The sequence below is a fragment of the Cervus canadensis genome, chromosome 15 (assembly GCF_019320065.1).
Source record: "Cervus canadensis isolate Bull #8, Minnesota chromosome 15, ASM1932006v1, whole genome shotgun sequence".
Lineage (NCBI taxonomy): Eukaryota > Metazoa > Chordata > Mammalia > Artiodactyla > Cervidae > Cervus > Cervus canadensis.
Window position 1 is genome coordinate 26,079,853 of NC_057400.1, and position 7,160 is coordinate 26,087,012.

Genomic DNA, 7,160 nt, shown 5'->3' on the forward strand with positions numbered 1-7,160 from the left:
TTCAGAATAGCTTCCAGTTGGTTTTTTAGCCATTATGTTTTGTCATGACAATTATTCCTGTTATTTCATAGAATAAAACTCACAGAGCCTCCGGTCTTCCTCAACTGTTTAAAGTGGTGAAGTTTCAGTCCAAAAGGAAGGATAGTATCTAAACAGCTCTGTCACATTAGGGACCAGCGCCGTGTCCTGTCAAATACCTTTCCATGAACCTCCCCTGAACTCTTGAGCCTTCAAAGCCTTAACACTCGACTTCTGAATAAACAAGTGTTTTCTTGGTATTGGTGTCGTAAGCACTCCAGCAGTGTACAGCAGAATCACTGCTCAGAGCAAAGGGAAAATTATGGAAGATACAGAGGGGAATGTAGACTGATGGATATTTTTAGGACATGCTTCCCTGTCAGAAGGAAGAAACAAGTTGTTCATCCCAGAGTTCACAGGGTTTAATCTGGATAAAGGGTAATTTTTTTTATATCCATTAAAACATTTGTTTTAAATTATGCCATTTGTTATTTAGGCACATGGAACAGGGAGTACAAAAAGAAAGATAGTTTCACAGTAGGTAGATTTTTTTTTTTTTTCTTTTCAGTGAGGTAGGACTCCAGGTAATAAATTTACAGTTTTTGTAATTTAGATAAAAGTGATTTTAGCCAGATATGCTTCTGTGATAATATTCAAATCAATAATTTTAATCACTCTTTTTACACTTCACTATTGCTATACATGCCCCTACTGAAGGTTCTATGTAACCTGTAAGATTATTTTATCATTTATTCTATCTTGTAATTAAAACATATGCTTTATATATTATAATACATATCAAGTGACAAGCTAATAATCCAGTTCATATGTTAAAGGAGAATTAGCTTCTGCTTTCTAAACCTTCTTACTCTCATCAACTCTATAAAATATTATATATGCATCTGTTTTTTTTTTTAAAGATTAAATAACTTCCCCAATATGGCATAACTGGTAAGAAGCAGAGGTAAAATTCAAATGTGTATCTGTGTGGATTTAAATATTTTTTCAGGTAAGATATCTCCCTTTTGAAAATTCACAATATATGTTAAATTATTAAATTGTCTGAAAACTCAGCATTGTGTAAGTTAACCTAGCATGTGCTACATTGACTTTACGTAATTCACTGAGTCCTTTGTAAAAACCCCTGAGCATCGTACTATTACTACACTTTTACTTCAAAGGGGAATGAGACTTGAGAAGTGAAGTAAATTTCTGGTCACTAACAGAACTGGGCTTTGAACTCAGAATGGTGACTCTCAGCTGTGGTTGGGTATTATGCTCATGTGATAGACTATATTGATAAAGGCATGTATAACACAACATTCTAAACTGAAAATATTGAAAATTATAGGCAAGAGACTAATGGGTACTGTGGCTCCTGGATTCATCAGGAAGAAGAGATTTCAGTTGCATCCTTAAACAGAAAGGAGAATTCAATCAACTCCCTTCTAGAATATGGTGGATGCTCCCTTTTCCCTGAAAATACTCATCTTTGAGTCTCAGATCATCTGATTGTCCCACCCAATATCCCTCCCTGTTACAGGTTTGTTTGTTTGTTTGTTTGTTTGACAGATGAACTAGGTTCCTCTATCTCTTTGCTTAAAGGTTTAATTTGTAAGGTGGTTGTCATTTTACCCAATAACACTCCTGACATAATGTCTGAGGATTTCAGTATCCACATAGTCATAGATGATCTTCCTCATACCCTGACCTCTCTATTCCTTGACCGTCTCCCTACCACTGACTTTGGCCCCTGTCTTTTTTCAGTTACCCACTCCTAATGTCCTATGTTATATCTTGCTCTTACCTGTAATTCAGCTCTTTCTAATCAGCTCAAACCCTCTCATTCTTGCAGAACCATGGCATCGTCTTACAGCTGGTTTCTCAGCTCTAACAGTTCTTCAGACTCAACCATCACACCATGTTTTCATTTTTCCTCACTCCCTTAAATCCTAACATATTATCATATGCAACTTAATTCCATGCCCATTATCATAAAAATTCCCTTACGTATACCCTCATTTTGCTTGCCCTCTTTTCTCCTCCTGGCACTTACTTGACAATTCCTCAATCTTAATTTAAACTCAGGTGAGCCCTTAATATTGTCAGGCAGTCACACTACTTTCCTCTAGTGCTTTCATTCTCTCACATTCCTAAATGACTATGACCTTTGTCTCTTTGCTCCATTTCCAACAACTCATCCCCCATCATCACTCACATAGATAACAGCCTTGCTTCCCTATTTTAGTGTGAAATCTGAGCAATCAGAAAAGTACTTCCTGGGACTCCCACTGCCATATTTATTCACCCACTACCTACTCAGTCTTTCCTCTTCTTTCTATGCTCTTGACTAAGGCCAAACCATTAGATCTCATACCTTCTTGTATAATGCAGGATCTCACACCAAAAATTCTCTATTTTATATACTTATTACATTATATATATTCCATTTGGTCTAATGTGTCATTTAAGGCCAGTGTTTCCTTATTGATTTTTCTGAATGGATGATTTGCTTATTGATGTAATTGGTGTATTAAAGTCCCTTACTATTATTGTGATACTATCAATTTCTCCCTGTATATCTGAGACAAGAAGGATAGCATAAATGATCAAGGAATCAATCCAACAAGATATAAAAGAAATGTAACTGTATAACATTATATATTATTATAACATTATTATATATATAAAATAACATATCAAACATAGAAATCTCTGAATACGTAAAACAAATACTAATGGATATATAGGAAGAAATTGACAGCATCTCTCCTCTTTTTAATCATGAACTTTTTCTCTCCATTATGGATCATTTCTAACAACATACAAACATGCATTTAATCTAAAAAATAAATGCTTTTTATTTTGCCCTCTAACAACTAGTCTGTTTCTCTATTTTTCTTTACAGCAAAATTCACCAAGGAGATGTCTATATTCAGTTTCTCCAGTGTTTCTGTTTCTCTTTTTCTTTGAACCCACTGCCATCAGGCTTTTACACCCATCTTTCTAAAAGAATTGAATGGCAATGACCTTCAGACCTAAATCTGACAACTATTTTTTAGACTCCATTTTATTGAACCTATCTCAGCAGTAGACATAATATTTTCCTAGAAAGACTCTTCATTTGACTTCCAGAGCATCACATCTACTAGTTTTTTTTCCTAACTCAACAGTTGCTTTTCTTCTAATTACTATGTTGATTTTTCATCTTCAAGACTTCTTTTTTAACCTCTATTTGTTTCCATCTAAACTTCAGTGACTTTCTGAAGACTTATGGTTTCTAATACTATAAATAGGCTATACAACACCAAATGTTTATGTCCATCCAAGACCTTTCCCATGTATTACAACTCAATAAATCCAACTGCATAGTAGATACCTATCCTTAAATATCTAATAAGCAAATCAATTTTAACACATCCAAATACAATTCTTCATCATCTCCCAGAAGTCTTGTTCTGCACCTTTTTTCATCTCTAAGTATTTAGTCTTCCTATTGCTTTGGACAGATATCTTAAAATTGATCTTAATTTCTCCTTTTCTTCTCAGTCCACATTAAATCACAAAGCATATCCTATTAGCACCATATTTAAAATAGATCCTGGTCACAGTCACCCCTATTTCTTAAGATTCTAGTCTCATCCCTATCTGTTCTCACACATATTATCTCTGTAAACTTCAAATTGTTTTTCCTTCCTTTGTGCTTGTTTCCTATGGTAGAAATGGTATATTTATGTGTATGTTTTACTTGAAAGTAAATGCTCAACCAAGGTCTAAATTTCCCAGATCTCTAGCATATAGGTGGAGTCATGTGGATAATTCTAGCCAATACAATGTAAGGTGGTTAATTGTGCAGAACTCATTTCTTATGTTCTCTTTTCCTTCTCCAGAAACCATGAAGATGTTTGCAGGCCACTAGAAGACAATATGGAAAGAATACCGATCCCTCTGTCACTAATTAGAAGAGAGAGATCAAGAAATATATCCGTTCAGAAACATCCACATTGGGTTTTGTTATGATCAATGCATATTTTATTAAGTCCCTGAGATTTGGGGATTCTTTGTTACAACATTTATACTATCTAACTTAGATATCAGATAGTACATCCTATTCTCCACCAAGCTGTCAGAATGAGCCTAATAAAACATAGGTCAAATGACATCACTCTTTTCCTCACTTACTTTATGCAGTCACACAGGCCTCCTAACTGTTCCTGGAATGCACCAACCACTGCTTCATTGAAAGCCTTTTACTCGCTCTTTCCTATGCCTGGAGTGCTCTGCCAATAATTCTTTGTATGTCTATTCCCTTATCTCTTATCACTAGTCAATCTCTTAGTGAAACTTTCCTTGACATACTTATTTAAAATGGAATCTGACTTTCACTCTGACATCTTATGCTGCCCTTACTCTTAGAATTTTCTCCAGAGGAGTTGTTACTATGTCACATACTCAATTCTTTGTTGGGTCTGTTTGACTCCTAGCACTTATAAATGTGTCTAGAACATTTCAGGAACCCAGTAAACATTTGTTAGAGAATGAATTGGCTCAACTAACTCATTACATTTTTCATCTTTTCAAGCATTCAACATATATTCATTCAAAACATGTGGGGTTCTCTGGCCTAGATAACCCTAACCCACTCACATATATACATCTTATCTTCTTAACACACCTGTAGTACAGGTACCAATTTAGGTATCATTTCCTAAAGTCAGAACCTCAGTTTTCTTCTGTTGATGCCTCTCTTCCATTACCTATTATGCTCTGCTCATCTGTTATCACACAAGTTTTCCTATGGTAGTATAAAATCACTTACCTAGAGCCAGACATCCTGGAGTCTGAAGTCAAGTGGGCCTTAGAAAGCATCACTATGAAAAAACATAGTAGAGGTGATGGAATTCCAGCTGAGCTATTTCAAGTCATAAAAGATGATGCTGTTAAATTGGTGTACTCAATATGCCAGCAAATTTAGAAAACTCAGTAGTGGCCACAGGAGTGGAAAAGGTCAGTTTTCATTCCAGTCCCAAAGAAAGGCAGTGCCAAACAATGTTCAAACTACTGCACAATTGCACTGTTGGATCATTGAAAAAGTAAGAAAGTTCCAGAAAGACATCTACTTCTGCTTTATTGACTCTGCCAAAGTCTTTGACTGTGTAGATCACAACAAACTGTGAAAAATTCTTCAAGAGATAGGAATACCAGACCACCTTACCTGTCTCCTGAGAAATCTGAATGCAGTTCAAGAAGCAACAGTTAGAACTGGACATGGAACATGGATTACTTCCATATTGGGAATAGAGTGCGTCAAGGCTCTATACTGTCACCCTGCTTATTTAACCTAATGGCAGAGTACATCATGCAAAATGTAAGACTGGATGAAGCACAAGCTGGAATCAAGATTGCTGGGAGAAATATCAATAACCTCAGATATGCAGATGACACCACCTTTATGACAAAAAGCAAAGAGGAATTAAGGAGCCTCTTGATGAAAGTGAAAGAGGAGAGTGAAAAAGCTGGATTAAAACTCAACATTCAAAAAACTAAGATCATGGCATCCTGTCCCATCACTTCATGGCAAATAAATGGGGAAACAATGGAAACAGTGACAGACTTTATTTTGGGGTGCTCCCAAATCACTGCAGATGGTGACTGCCGCCATGAAATTAAAAGACACTGTCTCCTTGGATGAAAAGCTATGACCAACCTAGACAGCATATTAAAAAGCAGAGACATTACTTTGCTGACAAAGGTCCATCTAGTCAAAGCTATGGTTTTTCCAGTAGTCATGTATGGATATGAGAGTTGGACTTTAAAGAAAGTTGAGTGCCAGAGAATTGATGCTTTGAACTGTGGTGTTGGAGAAGACTCTTGAGAGTCCCTTGGACTGGAAGGAGATCAAACCAGTCTATCCTAAAAGAAATCAATCCTGAATATTCATTGGAAGGACTGATGCTAAAGCTGAAACTCCAATACTTTGGCCACTTGATGCAAAGCACTGACTCATTTGAAAAGACCCTAATGCTGGGAAAGATTGAGGGCAGGAGGCAAAGGGGATGACAGAGGATGATATGGTTGGGTGGCATCACCGACTTGATGGACATGAGTTTGAGCAAACTCTGGGATTTGGTAATAGACAGGAAAGCCTGGCATGCTGCAGTCCATGGGGTCACAAAGAGTTGGACACAAGTGACCAACTGAACTGAACTGATTATAAAATACTCTTTTTGTATTCTCTATCTTTTTGTATGTGCTTCCCTTGTGGCTCAGCTAGTAAAGGCTCCACCTGCAATGTGGGAGACCTGGGTTCGATCCCTGGTTTGGGAAGATTGCTGGAGAAGAGATAGGCTACCAACTCCAGTATTCTGAGCTAGAGAATTCCATGGACTATATAGTTCATGGGGTTGCAAAGAGTCAGACACGACTGAGTGACGTTCATTTCACTTCACTTTCATCTTTTTGTATTCCCAACTATATTTACTTTCCATGAGAGCAGAGTTTATAACAGTGTTGTTCAGTTTTGCATCTCCTCCATATATTACAGTTTTGGGGTTCATAAATTAAAACTCATTAAACTTTCTTGAGTTAAAAGACAACATTATTGCTTTGGATTTGGCAATTTAGAGATTTCTGATAATCATGGATTATGGTATCATGGTATGAGAAGTAGTAGAAAAACCAGAAGATTGAAAGGTAAGTTTTTACAGTAGAAGCTATCTCCTTTAAGTTTGTATGACCCAAGGCATGACTCAAGGATAATTTTCTGGTACCAAGTAATTATAGTGAGGCAAGGAAGGTATGGGTCAATGTCCTTCAAGAGAGATAGTATTTTAATTTTCCATCTGAATTCATGAGAGGACCCAAAGTATGTATGTCTGTACTTCTAAAGGACAAGTTGAACCAATATCAAACCCTGGAAATAATCATTCTGGTACCTCTAACTTTGAAAACTGAGTTGGTTATCCAGATTTGTTTGCGTAGTTGTTCAAAATTATTTTTCAGCAAATATTCACTCTGTCCTTATACTCATCCAACTTAATTTTGTGGTGGGCAGTATGTACTTTCCTACTCTTTGACTTAAATTGGATACTAGAGAGCAGTATGGTGTGACCCTGGAAATATGCTCACACTGTTGGACTTGT

The 7,160-nt window shown here is 36.5% G+C and overlaps 1 long non-coding RNA gene across 3 annotated transcripts in view; it reads left to right on the forward strand.

The window, feature by feature from the left end:
- Nucleotides 1-4,949, forward strand: part of LOC122453706 — a 260,333-nt gene extending 255,384 nt beyond the window's left edge. For 2 of the 3 annotated variants that reach the window (XR_006273144.1, XR_006273143.1), the window contains 2 exons: nt 1,370-1,561; nt 3,909-4,949. This is a non-coding gene — a long non-coding RNA (uncharacterized LOC122453706). The remainder of the gene's footprint in view (nt 1-1,369; nt 1,562-3,908) is intronic. The other variant, XR_006273145.1, reaches the window with a different exon arrangement.
- The last annotated feature ends 2,211 nt before the right edge of the window (nt 4,950-7,160 follow it).